The following is a 16,780-nucleotide window of genomic DNA, read 5'->3' on the forward strand; positions in this document are numbered from 1 at the left end:
CCAAAACTTTGTTGAGCACTGTCACACTCCTACAAGGGATCCTCTGCTCAAAACTGAGCATATACTTTCCCTTTCGTTAAGTGTGAGAAGCAAATGGTAATGACATTTAGATCTGGGTACGATATGCTCTCCATGTAAAGTAGGGAATTAAATGAGAACAGATAACATTTCAAATTTTCACACCTTCCTCTTTAAAACTACAAAAGCGATAATATAATTTGGGGGGGATAGAAGGTACACAGTTTGGACTTAGAAAAAAAAAGAGTACTTGAGGGACGCCTGGGTGGCTCAGTCAGTTAAGCGTCTGCCTATGGCTCAGGTAGTGATCCCGGGGTCCTTGGATCAAGTCCCACATCCGGCTCCCTACTCTGTGGGACACTGATTCTCCCTCTGCATCTGCGTCTCTCTGTCTCTCATGAATAAATAAATAAAATCTAAAAAAAGAAAAGAAAAGAAGAGTACTTGAAAGTTGTGACTTAAAGCAACTTCTGTGATCGCCATCTGCCAAAATATTTATCACCAAAATTAGAGGCAGTAGAGCTTCACAGACCCAGTCTCTGTAGTCAGAAAGCCTGAGTTTTTAAGTTGACTTGGCCATTAAATATGTGACCTTGAACAATTCACTATATCTGCTTCCCCATCTATAAAAGGGGGATTATGAATAACTCATGATAAGTGAGATAATGCATGCAAAGTTCTGAGGATTAAATGAGATAATACATACCAAGTTCTTAGCAAAGTAGGTTCCAGTCAATTCTTAGTAAACATTAGCTGTTCCTATCAGCATCATCACCGTCATCATCATCATTTGAAAGAGCAGTTCTAGACCCACGCTGTGAGTATGATGGTAAGTGTTCTGACCTGCTGTATGTCAACTGTCTACCAAAGTGTTTGTTTCTAGGTCTGGGTCCTCATGACTCACACATATTAACCTATTTTCTAAAAGAGATGATAACATGTTTGGGAATCCAGGCAGCTCCGCATGAAATGGTAAACCTCTTGGCCCAAACTACCATCCACTAATCTTGTTAAAACAAGGGTGAAAAGGGTATGTAAAAAATGTGAAACACACTTAGAAAGTGTTCCTGACTCGCCTATACAAATGGAAAACTGTCTTTTCCTAATTCTAGATCTAACATAACAGTAGCTGTATTCATTGATAAGCTGTTCCCATAACGTCATTCTTCTCACTCATTAGTGTCATCTCTGGAATTTAGCTGGACAGTCACCTGCACGGAGCCATGAGAGTTTCAAGAGCCACTGAGCAAAAAGTTTATGCATTCTGACCTTGAAAAATTGAATCGGATGTTGTTTCTGGAGAGGAAACTCAGTTATTTACCCAATGAAGAAACAAAAACACACCATTCAGGAAAAACTTACTAATGTACTTAAAATGTAACCACAAAAATACATTTCAAATCTTCTTAAATAATTACTACAGTCAAAAGGAAAACAGCTGACTGCTGACTCAAAAGCCATTTAAAATCTCCACACCAAATATCCTCCTTTTCTTTCTTCCCCTTTAGCATAGTTCTGTTTGATAGTTGCTATGGAGCAAATCGATTCACAAAAGCAGTCAAAGCAGAAATATATTCAAGTGAATTCAGGTTATTCAAATATATATATGTATTTTAGACATTGTTTTCCCGAGATCACACAGAGTGCTTTGCCAATTTCCCCCGACACTCTATTAATGTACTTGTGTTTTTCTTCAAAATGCCAAAACACGAGCACAAACAGCTTCGTGTGATAAATTATCACCTCGTTCACTTTTCCAAAGACAATTTAAATACAAGTTATAGACGAAGGTTGCAAACGTTGCTTTATAAGTAAATTTGATGTTGCTTATACTCCTTTTCTCCTACAATTAGAGGCACTTCTCCTCAAGGGCAAGCTTTTGGAACTTCAGCTAGATATAGTTACAACTAAACTTTACGGCATATTTTGCAGAGAGCAAAGCAAGATCACAATATGTACAAAAATGCTTTGTATGTAATAAATATTCAACATGCAGTTGTGAATTCATTTGAGTAAATACCCTTCACATACAAAGGATGTTTGAAATATTTGTTTTAAAAAATGCCTGGGGGCACCTGGGTGGCTCAGTCCTTAAGCATCTGCCTTCGGCTCAGGGCCTGATCCCGGCATGATGGGATCGAGCCCCACATCAGGCTCCTCCGCTGGGAGCCTGCTTCTTCCTCTCCCACTCCCCCTGCTTGTGTTCCCTCTCTCACTGGCTGTCTCTGTCTCTGTCAAATAAATAAATAAAAATCTTTTAAAAAAAATGATTAAAAAGTGCCTGAACACATCACACAAGACAGCTGTTAGCCATTTTTTTATCAGTAATTTACACAAGTAGAGGTGCATGCACCCCAGAAATGAGCAAGAAAAACCACTGTATAGAGAAAGAAAATGGAGATTATGTTCATACTCAATAATTTCATATTGTTATTCTTACCTTTATAAAATATATTGTTTTATTTTGTAAGTTGTATTACTACAGTATCATTTATTAATACAGATCACATATATAGGAATATGTGATCAACTTTATTTTCACGAATGGTGTGGATGTTCAAAAAAGTTTGAAGAACTACACAAAATGGAAACCTCTTCATTCACAGATCAAATTCATGCAGTTATTTTACGTTATTAAGATCTATTCTCTAACAGTTTTATCAAACGTAGCTGCCGGTGTATTAATACAGGTTTTCACCGCCTGGCAGTCCACCTAGTAAAAGCTGCATGTGTCTTGAATAGCAGGTTGCTTTGTAATCTTACACGTTTCAGCTTTAAGTTTTAGCTCCTATTTTAGTTTTAGTTTCAGTTTTAGTTTAGTTTGGTTTTGGTTTTAGATCAATGAGAGGAAAAATAAAGACCAACGATGAATATGTGTATATTGTCTTTATATCTATACAGATTTTACAGTGAAAGATACAATGCACTTATCTTAGGCAAACTTCTGAACATTCCTAAGCCTTAGTTTTTACACCTATAAAATGGAGATAATGCCTCAAGGACAGATAAAATTGGCAGGCGGAGTAGGGGCGAGGGAGTCCACAAGAGCCCAGATGGGAGGAAGTATTAGGATTATTAAAGTCCAAGAATCATACATAAATCAGAAAGCAAGTGCTTGCAATAATGTGGAGAAAATGGAACCCTGATCCTTTGCTGGTGGGGGATGTAAAATGTCGCAGTCTCTGTGACAGTTTGGTGGTTCCTCAAAACAGTTAACACTGAATCACCACATGACCCAGTAATTCCACTCCTAGGTATATATCCAAAAGAAGGGGAAACAGGTATTCAAAAAGATACTTGTACACCCACGTTCTTAGCAGTATTATTCATAAACAACCCAAGTGTCCACAGAGGAATATATAAACAATTTACAGTATATACATATAATGGAATATTATTCAACCATAGAAAGGAGTGAAGTTCTGATACATGCTACAACACACAGGAGCCTTTAAAACATTACATTAAGTAAAACAAACCAGTCACAAAAGGACAGATACTAGATGATTCCACTCATATGAAATATCTACAATAGGCAAGTTCAGAGAGACACAAAGATTGGATAGAACTTACCAGGGGTTAGAGGGAGGAAGGGTTGGAGGGTTATTGCCTAATGGGTATAGAGTTGCTATTGGGGTGTTGAAAAAGTTTGGGAACTAGACAGTTGATTGCACAACACCATGAATATACTTAATGCCATTGAACTGTATACTTAAAATGAATAAAGTGGTAAATTTATGTTTCATGTATTTTATCACAATAAACATTTTTTAAAAATAAAAATAAAATTATATTATTATATCCTCTCTAGTATAATTCTTTCTACTCTACTCTCCTCCACTTTACAGTAAAAATTCTTGAAATGGTTGTCTTGGCTCCTAGCCTCCACTTCTGACGTAACTCAGCAACCCACTTCAACCTGCCCTGGGCCCCACAGCACTCCTGAAATGCCTTCCACCAAGCACACCACGCAGCACCTTGCTGCCAAACCCTTCCCTGAGAGCCTACTGACTACCACCTCATTCCAAAAACACCCTGCTCCCTTTCTTGAAAGGACACTCTAGGTTCTCCTCCTCCCTCTCTGACCCACGCCTGCTCAGCTTTGCTTTGTTTTCTGCTTTGGGGGTTTTTTGGTTTGTTTTGTGTTTTGTTGGTTTGGGTAGGTTTGATTATGCGTTGTCATCCTCTGTTCACTCTTCCATTTTTTTCCCCTTAGGTTCCTTATTTTGGACCTCTTTTCATCCCAATTCACGGACCCTCACTAGGGTTTTCTATCCCCTCCCAATGCTTCAGTGAAGATGGTTGTGTTTTCCCAAACACTCTCCTCTCTTCTCTGTCCTTACCTTGGTGAACTGCTCCACCATTCACTCAATAGTCCAAGCCATAATGTCATCCTTTTCCCTCCCCCACACACACTTATACACACCACACACACACACACACACACACACACTCAATATTCTTAAATCTTAGGTCTAGCTTTAAAAAAAAATCCAAATCAATATAGCTTTAATTGCATCTTTAAAATATCACAAATAAATACTCTAGATTTTCTTCAGATCGAATAAATCTTTCGCCTTGGTTACTAAAATATCACAACTGAGTCTGAAAAATCAACCGACATCTTGCTGTTTCTATAGCTGGGCAACTTAAATCTTATTCATCAGCCTGCTGAACTGTTCCTTTTTCAGAAACATATACACCATCCAAAAATTTTCTGATATCCTTGTTTTTAACTGCTGTGGCTTGCTGAATAAAAACAGCTGAGTTGGATACAAGGTCAAGGTCATTTCCTTCAAGCATTAACTCAACTTTCTTGAAATACCAAACAAGCAACACTTAGTCTTATCCGAACCCTGCGTATATATGTTTCACCCAAGAAATTTCTGATTTCAACAAGAGAACCATTCTCCTGAATAACAATGTTGATGGGGAAGTAAGCATGGATAGACCTCATCCTGTAAGGGAAGCCCAGCGTAACGCCCTTGATCATGTTCTGTGCACAACCACAGACAGTGAGAACAATAGCCAGTTCTTTCCTAGTTCCTCAGCATTTGTCAATCCAGAGCCTCTTCTTTTTCTGAGATTGAATTCTATACTGATGTGACTGAAGTCCCTTCGCAGGGTTCCTCTGGGGTCCTTCAGAGTGATGATGCTGACATTTTTTGGAATGTCAGCAGTCTGATTGCTGAGAATGGTCTTCATTCTCACCGTAGATGTGGCAAAGAGCAAGTCTAGCTTTTTAATAGTTCTGGAATTCACTCACTCCTTTCTATCCCCACAAACAACGTCAGTTATTGTCCCCATGATGCTGCTACCTTATTAAGTGATGGTCCTGCCTCTCATTCCATTTCAGTCTCTTCTCTTCAGTGAATCCAGAATCAAATTTCTGAAGCACACATCTCTCCATACTACTTTCCCCAATAAAAATCTTGCATGGTTCTTCACGGCCAGAATCATGCTACAAGGCGGTATGTATCTTCATAATGTAGCCTCACCTTACCTATGGCATCTTTCCTCTCCCCCACACTAAACTCAGTGTTCCAAGCACAGCAAACTACTCTCAGTTACTAAGCCATGTTTTCTGAGCCCTATAGGCATGCCACCAAACCTGGACATAAGACAGTGAACAAGAAACCATGCATTCCAGGACAACAGACATGAAGGACTAGCCCAGAAAACGGGAATGGAAGGCTCCATCTATAGGCCTCTGCATTTATTGCTCCCTCCATTTTCTCCTTCAACAATTTCACCTCATGAACTTATATTTTTCATTAAACAAAGCTACTAGTTCTTCCACAAACTGTTTCCTGATGCCCCAAAAAAGAAACCCTGAACTCCCCAAACCCTACATTTTTCTATTATACTCTTATTTACTCCTTCATAATCTTTATAGTACCTTACTGTAATTTTCTGTTTGTTACTCTCCTCCCACTCCACTCCAATTGACCTTAAATCCCTTGAGAACAAGACTTAACTTATTCATCATTATATATCTTCACCCAGCTCAGTCTCTCACACAATAGTAAGCTGTCAATAAATATGTGAATAAATCAATGTTTCTGGATTATGAATTAATAACCATTAAAAAGCAAAGGAGCTCTCAAATACATATTTGAACATGGTGATTTCAAAACTTTAGTTAGCTTTTAATTATTCTACAAATAATAATTTACAATACCCAATGTTTTCTACCAAAAATAAACAAAATAGACAATTTAGGAACAAGTGACTTGCCATTGAGCCTTAACTAGATTTTCTAATGTATCCGCATTTGATCAGTAATCATGTATTATATCATAACCCCGTTAGAGGTCCAAGACCAATCCTAGGTATCTATTCTGTAGAAACAATTACGGGTATAAATAAATAAGCTCCAGTCTAAAAATTATACCTTCTCTCTCTCTCTCTTTTTTTTATGGTGGCAAGATACACATACTATAAAATTTACTATCTTAACCATTTTTAGCTGTATAGTTTAGAAGGGGTAAGTATATTCATTGTTATGCAACCAATCGCCAGAACTTTTTATCTCACAAAAGTGAAAATCTATACCCATTAAAGAACTCCCCATTTCTCCCTCTCCCCAGATCCTGGCACCCACCATTCTACTTTCTGTTTCTATGAATTTGACAACTCTAGAGACCTCATATAAGTGGAATCACGTGTATTTGTCTTTTTGCGGCTGGCTTATATAAACTTACCATGTTCTCAAGGTTCATCTACGTTATACCATGTGTCAGAATTTCCTTCCTTTTTAAGGTTGAATAATATTTCATTCTATGTATATACCATGTCTTGTTTATCCATCTATCCATGGATAAGACACCTGGGTTGCCTCCACCTCTTAGCCACGGTCACCCATTTCTTGTAATAACAGAAAATAAATACATGATATCACAAGCATTAAAAATGAAGTAAAAGTTTACCAAAAAAGTAGTATTTTTCCATGTGTATATTTATTGCTTTTTTCTATAGATATTATTTTTAGATGAAATTTTCTTTGTGACTCACACTTTCACTAACAGACATATGTTTAACACAATCCAAACATCATGTCTGTTCTAAAAATGAATATTCATTCACTTTAATGACAAAGTAGCTCTTTTTAGCTACATTTAGAAGGAACTTACTTTGGGAAAAAACTTGCCTTCTGATTTCTGAGTATATTTGATTGACATATCATAAAATACTTTATTTCATGCATGAATATGTAAATGACTACGAGCCCTTTAGAGCTACATCTGAGATTTGTCACCCAAGTTTGCACAGTCCAGAGACCCCAAGACGGGGAACGAACATAAGCAAAAATGAATAAATTGCGAACACAATTCACAATTATGAAACTTCTGCAATCTGTCTTTACTCGCTGCTCTCAGATGCATCATTGTCAGTATCTGACCCCGTTAGGTGGCTGATAAGAGGATTTGGAAGGCCAGCAGATTTTATTTTTAACCTCTCCATATGGTTGACCTTCTAGTTTCAATGTGAGCATCATCTGCAGAGATGATCATCAAATGGCAACTCCTACCCTAAAATGTTTTGGGTAATTTTGTCAACTCAAAAATGATGCTCAGTTAAAGAACAATATGTACAGTGAGATCTTCCTTTTACTGAAAAGTTTGTACATAAATACATTTTAAAAGGTCTGCAGGTGTACAGACAAAAATGTCACGAGTAATTTACTGACATTAGGACTAAAAAAATTTTTTTCAAAATGTATGCAATGTTCTCCTTATACAATGAATAAAAGTTTAGAAGTAACTTTTGCTATGAGGATTTTCAGTGATCTAACTTCTCTTTTAATGTGAAACATATATGACAAATAATATTTCAAATGAAAACTGGAATGAAATACAGAAAGGTAATAAGACTTTATAAAAACATACATATATACACCAATGTATGAATATCTCAAGTCTAATGTTAGTCTAATACCAATGATAATAGAACATATTATGTTATTACATATTTCAAAATTAAAAGAGACACAAACTATTTTATCTACAATTTATAGTCCAAAATGTTATGAACCTTAAAGACATTGAAGATGATTCTCCATATATGAAACTTCTGCATATAAGAATAATATAATATTATTCACCCATCTATTTGCTCAATAAATATTTAATAGATGTTATACTGTTCCAGAGACAGATTCAAAGATACAGCTAACAATACAAAAAAGAGAGCAGTCTCAACACATCAAGGACTTCAGTCAGGTGACAAAGACAGATGCTAGCTGATCACCATACTACGTGAGCAGTTCACTCAGGGTACAAGAGAACGAGGCTGGGGGTTCAGAATGAAGCAAGCACAGAATTCCTCCCTGAAAGGTCAAAAAAAGGCACTCCACAAAGAAGATAAGGAAATTAAGCCTTGAGAATGAGTAAAAATCTACCTGGGGCTGAGCCCGGGTGTGCAAGTCTCTAGGCAGCGGGAACAAGTAGGCAAAGGTACAGAAATCGGTGAAAACTGCTTAAAATATTTTCCTTTGTAGGCTCTATTCCTCTGCCCCAAGAAGATAAAAGACAGTTGTATTTATCTCTGAGATGAAGTTTTAGTGAGCACTATCGTTCAAAAACACACAACAGTGTAATTCTTTTCACATTCAGGATCTCCTACTCATCCAGAGGACCCCTTATTTTTTGGACTAAGCTGACTCTTCCTTCATATTCCTTTACAAACTCCCATTTCCTCAGGATTTAAGAACAACACCACACACCAATATAGGACAAAGGGGTGACTTCAGATATTTATCAAAGGTAGTTTGGAGAAATAATTATGACTAAAAAAATGCCCCATTTCCTGACAAAACTTGAATAAGAACAGCATTTAGCAGGGTTAAGGGGGAATTCCCCATTCCCTAAGGAGTGTAATTTAAATCAAAATATACTTTTTTTCGGATACAATGGTTGGAACAAGTTTACAGAATACCCAAGCTATGAGAAAATACCCTCTGGTGTCCACACAAAGCCTCTTGGGGCAACAGCACGGTGTGGCTGGCAGGAACCAGAGCAAGGAATGAGGGAAAGGAGAGGAAGGCACTTGCTCCCCCTGACACATTCCTGAACAAGGAAGGCTCACGGTAAGGTCCAGCCGCTGGCATACACTGTTATTCATTAATATTCTAGAAATCAGTGGAATTTTAGGGTGTACCTGGTATGTTCAACGTGCTTCTGTGCCCTGGCATTCTTGTAATGCTTAGCAGTAGCTGCCAAAATTAAAAAGGTATGAAACTAGTACATAAAGGATTCCTATTATGTCTAAATGTAGATACATCCAGACTCAGGTAAAACATGAAAAGACTCTGGATGATTGTCACCACTTCCTACTCTCTCTTGTTCTCCCCCTCCCAACCAAAAGGAACAAAAACATAGTTCCAGTAAATTGATGGCAATGTCTTTTATGATATAAGAATCTCGGGGAAGAACCTGTCAGTGTGTTCAAATGAACAAGTTTATTTTCAAAAATCATATTTGGGAGAGAATTCCTGGAAGCATACTAAACCATGCAATGATAAAACTTACTCTGTGCCTAGCACCATCTGCTGACACCCTTCCAGCCAATTCTCTTAATATAATAAACCATACAAGCCAAGAAATGTAATGCAGTCAGCAGAATGTAACCACACCCACCGTGCATGTATATTCAATGAGATAGTCTTTAACAGATTCCATAGCTATTTTGCAACAGAACAAAAGATGGACTGAGCAACTACATTTGTTAGTTTTCCTCTGTCAGCTACATTTATCACAGTATTAATCATCCAGATTTGTATGTGATGGTAAAGAAAAAACATGAATTGTAGTTGTCCTCCCTCCTCTGATGGTAGGTGCTGTCATTTTAACTGGAATGATTGACATTCGACATCGAGCAGTTTTCTGGAAAGGAACTTGTGCACCTCTCAATGGCACATCTGGTAGCTGCAGATGGTGAAGATTAGCATAATTTTCCCAGCAACGATGCGCCAAAAGCATAACGCAAATTAAGACTTATGCCTGATGTCAATTGTTTGTTTCTTGCCAATGTTAATATAAAATCTTCTAGAGATGGTTTTAATGCTTACTCTCAGCTCAAACTCCAGGAAAAAACCCAGAAAGCAATCCCGACTGCCCTGCGGGTGGACATGAATACTTTTCACATAGCCTAACGCCACTATTGCTCTCCCTTCCTCTTGGTTAGGTCTCCTGCTAGGGGTGCAACCAGTACATGACGTGGAGTCAACAAAATGCATGCCTTCTAAAATGCATGAAAATTTGATCTGTATCATATCTGTATGTGTGGTATCTTTACTATGTCCATATCACTGAGGCAGTAGGAGCAGTATTTCAAATACGCATTAAATAAGCTATCTGTTCTGTGAAGACAAGAATGAGAAAACTGAGCGCCTAATCTATACAAGGAACAGCGCTAGGCTCCCTGAGAGATATGACAGTATATAAGGTACAGAGCTTTTTCTCAAAGACTGCAAAATGAAGAAGAAACGCTTAAGTCATAAATATACAATGTAATACATTGTAAGTGATATGAGCCCCAGTGAATAAGACCTGAGGCAATGTATAAATGCCCAGATGAGTGGACCAACATAATCATGCAGGAAGCCCTACCGCAAGATAGATCAACTTTTACACGAATTAGGCTGGAAAGGCATCCCATGAAGGGGTACTTGAGACCTGGAACACAGGGCATATTTTAGTAACCTATTAGTAAGCAAATACATTCAAGAGAAGAAAAAATAAATCAGACCTAAATGGTACAATTCAAGGTGAACAGGACAATAAATCACAGTGGTATTTGAGGGAATCTGTAACATCCCTACTGACCCAAAGCATTACCATAAGTGAGTAATGGGAATAAAACTCCACATAGCAATGAAAGAGAAAAACAGTGGAGGAGTGACAGAACAAGTACACCACACAAATGAAAGATTAAGTTCCTAGGTAAAGCGTAAGTTATTATATTACAACCCTAAGTTATTTACCGTATTCACTGATACATACTCAACCTTGTTTGTAAAATGGTTAAAAGAGAGTTCACAAAAAAAGTGTATGATGTGCAAGATGAAATAAGGTAAAAATATTGTGGTGGGTAAAGCTGAGCAGAGCTAGCCCTTTATTATTCAAGTAGTGATAGTGACCTAACACTCTGAAGCAGGTATCTATCACCTGAATTGCCGTGTTCCTCATATGTGCAAACACCCACAACCCCTAACATGCTTGGGTTCTCCTCAGAGTAACATTACTAAAGTCAGCGGCATTAGACCTCTAGTCCTTGATACTATTCCCTTAAACTCATATTGATTTTAATGCAATTTAAAAGTATAAATACTGCTAGCCTAATATGATTGAAATTATCATTTTAAAGGCAATTATGTTTCAGATATAAATTAGAAAGACTATTCCAGAACCAAAATTTTTTTTTTTTTTAAGATTTTATTTATTTGACAGAGAGACAGCCAGCGAGAGAGGGAACACAAGCAGGGAGAGTGGGGGAGGAAGAAGCAGGCTCATAGCGGAGGAGCCTGATGTGGGGCTCGATCCAAGGACTCTGGGATCACGCCCTGAGCCGAAGGCAGACACGTATCGACTGAGCTACCCAGGCGCCCCTCCAGAACCAAAATTTCTATTAAGATTTGTAGTTGCAATGATCTCTACCAGTGCTTCTATAATATTAATAGATGTTTATACTATTATCTATTAGTGTTCGGGATAAAAAATTTCCATTTACATGAAAAAAAACCAATATGAAACAACTAATATCATTACCTAATAATGAAGCACTAGAGTATTTCTAAATGTTGTTCACATTTTAAACTTTTTTTCTGAAGTGTTGACCAAGGTCATGGACATGTGAAAAAGGAATAAAAGAGTTATGCATTGAAAATGAAGTAACAATATCATCACTGCAGTATAACTGCACACCTAAATAGAGAAAGAAGCACCTGAAAAACTACTACATGATCCATGTCAGACTCCCCGCTCAGCAGGGAGCTTCTCCCTCTGCCCTTCACCCCACTCATGCTCTCTCTCTCTCATAAATAAATAAATAAAATATTTTAAAAAAATAAATAAATAAAAGCGATAGGCTGCTAAAGACAATTCCATCTTTAATAGGCTTTTTGAGCATTTAGAAAATCATGCAGTCAGGGATGCTGTAATGAGTTCTTATCTAGCCTTGTCTAAAAGTCTCTCAGAGGTCTTTTCCTTCATCTAACAAGAATTTACAGAACATATATATATGAGTGTGTGTGTGTGTGTGTGTGTGTGTGTGTGTGGATACACATACATCCTAGGCTCTAAGGCCACAGAAGGAAGCAGAAAACTTTCCCCTTGGAACATGGAGTCCAACGGAGGAGACAGCAATTAGAGAATCACACGAATAAATGTGAAGTTACATTGTGGTAAGACAATAATGTGATAAGTGCTACTAAAGAAAAAAAAGAAGTATAGAGACAAAGTCAAAGGTCTGTGCTATGCTACCCTAGCATAAAATAACTAGGATCATTTCACTATAAAAACTGTTCATATTGGAGTTGAAATAATAGTCATACCCCCCAAATTATGAGAAGCATAAAAGTATACCCTAGGCTGCAAACTGAAAATATTGGCGATAACAGCTGGCAGTACTCCAGACATTTAGGGAATTCTAATCTGAAGAAGCTCATAGATAGACTTCGATCCTGTGCATTCTTCTTGACTCCAAAAGAGAAACGTCTGGACAAATGTTAGCCCTGAAGAACATAGGAAATCACTTAAGCAAAATATCTTTCCTTGATAATTCTCTAACAAGGTTCTCAAATGATTTGTATCATTTTTCTGTAGGCATATGAACTTCCTAAATCCCTCGAAGATTGTGTTATTGATACTACCACAGTATTCTTTTAATATTTTTGCCAATATTTTATCAAATGCAGTTCTCTCTAGACACCATTCTGTTCTCCCAAGATAAAGCAAAGAACTGATAGTTTCTGACATGCTCAGATATTTCAAATGTTTTATTTTTTTCTCACTGTTAAGAATTTTCATTAGCTCTCCCAATCTGTTGTAAGTAAAAGAATAAATCTCTCGATGGCATCTTTCGAAAGTGAAAACCCCATCAAATAAGGACTCTTTCTAAACTCAATTTTTGCTCATACTTCACTAGTTGAGCAAGACAGCTAAGCCCCCTAAATCTTAATTCTTCATCTATAAAGCAAATAGGGTGGAAGGAATAACAAATGTGACCTAGTACCTGACATAATAAATGGTATCCTAAAATAAATACATATGTGTTTGTGTGTGTGTAGGGGTAGATGATTGACAGGTGAATAGATACATGAACAGATACATAGATGGGCAGATGGTTAAGAGAAGTAGAGAAACAGACAGATGATAGACACAATAGATACGACAGAGATGATACACAGATGAATAGGTAGCTACGTGGATAGATAGATGACAGACAGAGAGACAGACAGAAAGATAATAGATGCACGGATGGATAGACAGGTGCAAAAACTAACAACATAACAAATGAGGGTGAGTTAGGCAATAACCTTAGAAAATTCAGATACCCCCCTTTTTTTTTTAAAGATTTGATTTTACTTATTTGTCAGAGAGAGAGCGCAAGCAGGGGGAGGGCAGGCAGAGGGAGAAGCAGGCTCCCTGCTGAGCAAGGAGCCTGATGCGGGGCTTGATCCCAGGACCCTGGGATCATGACCAGAGCCAAAAGCAGATGCTTAACCAACTGAGTCACCCAAATTCAGATACTCTTAAAGGACTATCACAGGACTGAAAGCAGGCCCTTGACCTGCTCCCCCCTCCTCCTTTTTTTCCCAATAAAATGGCTAAAGATAACATATTCCAAGTATCTTCCAAGGGAATGAAATCTTCTGATGCAGTAACTCTTCTAAGAGAAGACATTGCCTAACTAGTACACAGATAGATGAGAATGCAAACATTGAAACCAGTTATACCAAAGAAGCCTAATTGCTGTTTCACAGTGCATACTCTGATAAACAAAGATATGTTGTTTTTTATGAAACTGATCCACTGTTGTGAAATTAGATGCTTCGTATGACTGAAAATTGTATCTACCACCATGGTCTCTGTTTCTTGTGGTAAGTTTTATCTGCCTTTCACATAAAATATACCTGGTATTAAACAGCAAGAAAGAATCCCTACCAAAAACATTAACCAAATATTTAACAAATGTCTGCTTATATCCAGGCACGGTTCTAGACACTCAGAACTTAATAAGGAAAAAATGTACCGACATACAACATCTCTTATCACAGGGCACAAATATGGTGAATGGATGCTAGCAGGATGCCCAAAAGACAGCTATTGTAATAAGCTACAAAGATCAAATGCATGAGCAGAAAAAAAAAATCCTTTAAAGGAGCATAAGTACCATTGCTTTGGGAGGTATAAGCTGCTCAGAGACTCAAGCAATTATCAGAAACAGAGTGGAATTTTATCATGTAAAGTAGAGCCACCTTGGATGGCAAAACCCTCTGTCCAACTGAGTGGTGTAACCAAAAACCACAAGTGAAATATTTAGTTAGATACCAGTTTTCCTTTTCCTCTCCTTCATACACACACACACACACACACACACACACACACGCACACGGGCTATTATACTATTATAGTCCATCACTGACAGTCATAATGCATATACATACATACATACATATACATACACATATATACCTCTATTTTAGCCCTTACAGAAAATATACATTCTCTGAAAAATACCTAGAGAGATATTCATGGAATTAAATTCAGAAAGAAATACATACATATATAAACATACCAAAATAATCTAAATTTATTTCTTATAAAACTTTTTTAAAAAAGATTTATTTTAGAGACGGAGGGAGGGAGTGCATGTGTACTTTAGCAGTGGTGGTGGGGGGGGGGAGAGAATCCCAAGCAGACTCCCCACAGAGCGTGGACCCCCAATGTGGGGCTCGATCCCAAGACCCATGACCTGAGCCAAAATCAAGAGTCAGACACCCAACCAACTAAGCCATCCAGGTACCCCTATTTTTTCAATAAAAACTTCTAAAGGACTTTCTATTCACCTTTCAAAATTTTTTTTGTCAGCATCAGTGCTGACAAATAAGTCACTTAATTCATTGCCTTGATATTAATAGTAATGACTTCACTTTGGCATAAATTAAATATTATTTAGTTTCACCAAACTTCATGCCCTCTTCATATATGGCGGATGTTTCATCACACACTTCTTACAGGTCACACATTCTCCAGGTATTTTTTCTACACACAGCTCTTTGGCACCTTACTTTTTTTCATTTTACACACAACCATTCTTTCTTTAATTTAAAAACACACCAACGTATTAAGTGTAATACCTTAATAAAAGTACACAGTAGATACTAGATAGATAATTATTAATTGAGTTTTCTCTTTTCATTTAAGGATTCAAATTTTCCGAATACCTTAGCCAAACTATTGAGGAAGTTTCTCTTTGTATCAAGAACAATCTTCTATGCTTTGTTCTACTAAATGTGGAATCGTTTCTACCCATCCATACTGAAAAGAAAAGAAAGGAGAAAAGAAAAGAAAAGAAAAGAAAAGAAAAGAAAAGAAAAGAAAAGAAAAGAAAAGAAAATGGAAGAGAAGAGAAAAGACAGAAGAGAGAAAAGAAAAAAGAAAAGAAAGAGAGAGAGAAAAAGAAGAGTATTAGACATTTTCTCTTTCAGGAGTTTGTTTTGCAGTTTCCATGCTGACAGACTTCACAATAAAAGTCTTCCACAAATTACCCTCCTTCGCAGTGCCAAGAATGACTTAATGCTAAAAGGTCTATTGCATATATATGCCCTGACCTCCTATCATAGTATTAATTTCTGGAAAAGGCAGAGGCTCAAGGCTGAATCTTCTCAGGTGTGCATTTGCTTTTGTGTACTGAACAATGGTACTTTAAAAGTGGATTCGTTAGATTGAGATCACATCAAATGTTCTACAGTGCCCAGCTGGCATTCTAAAACTGATTATTATTAGAATTGATAATAATAAATATGAATGGCCATTCATTGGAAGGGAAGTCACTAAAATTCTAGGTGGCTTCATTCATTGGTTACAAATAAGAATCTGTTAACATTTCCATCAAATACATCTATTTCTAGAATGTCATAGCCACAAAAGTTATTTTGGAATAGAAGCACCATTAAAAATGTCCATGAAAGACTATTTCTTCATAAAGTTAAAAATAAATTCCATTCAGCTCTATGAATTCAAAATACTGAGAATACCATATGTATTTCAGTAACGTATCTGTTTATTTGTTTCTGAAACGGCTATTGATAAACCTTCTCAGAGTACAATTCGAACTTTTTAAAATGAAAAACAACAACAATCGAGGAAATAAAACTAAGTTATACTACTCCGAGAGTTTGATGCATTTCCATTTTCTAGTAGAAATAGTAGAATAAGTCGTTTCATAAGAGCAAAAATGTAAAAGATCATATTTCAATACCTTTTTTTTTTTAAAAGATTTTATTTAGTTATTCGACAGAGATAGAGACAGCCAGCGAGAGAGGGAACACAAGTAGGGGGAGTGGGAGAGGAAGAAGCAGGCTCATAGCGGAGGAGCCTGATGTGGGGCTCGATCCCATAACGCCGGGATCACACCCTGAGCCGAAGGCAGACGCTTAACGACTGCACCGCCCAGGCGCCCCATATTTCAATACCTTTAATGCATATAACAGAGTAGTTTATTATTGCCAAGACCAAATACTCCTGTTACAAGTTAT

General features: G+C 37.2%; 1 protein-coding gene and 1 pseudogene across 2 annotated transcripts in view; both read right to left on the reverse strand.

The window, feature by feature from the left end:
- The window catches only part of PRKD1 (protein kinase D1), a 311,194-nt gene that overhangs the window by 258,360 nt on the left and 36,054 nt on the right, over window positions 1–16,780 (reverse strand). The gene's annotated exons all lie outside the window — the stretch shown is intronic.
- LOC113266089 (60S ribosomal protein L9-like) lies at window positions 4,125–6,091 on the reverse strand (annotated as a pseudogene).

This window comes from Ursus arctos, unplaced genomic scaffold (genome assembly GCF_023065955.2).
Source record: "Ursus arctos isolate Adak ecotype North America unplaced genomic scaffold, UrsArc2.0 scaffold_37, whole genome shotgun sequence".
Lineage (NCBI taxonomy): Eukaryota > Metazoa > Chordata > Mammalia > Carnivora > Ursidae > Ursus > Ursus arctos.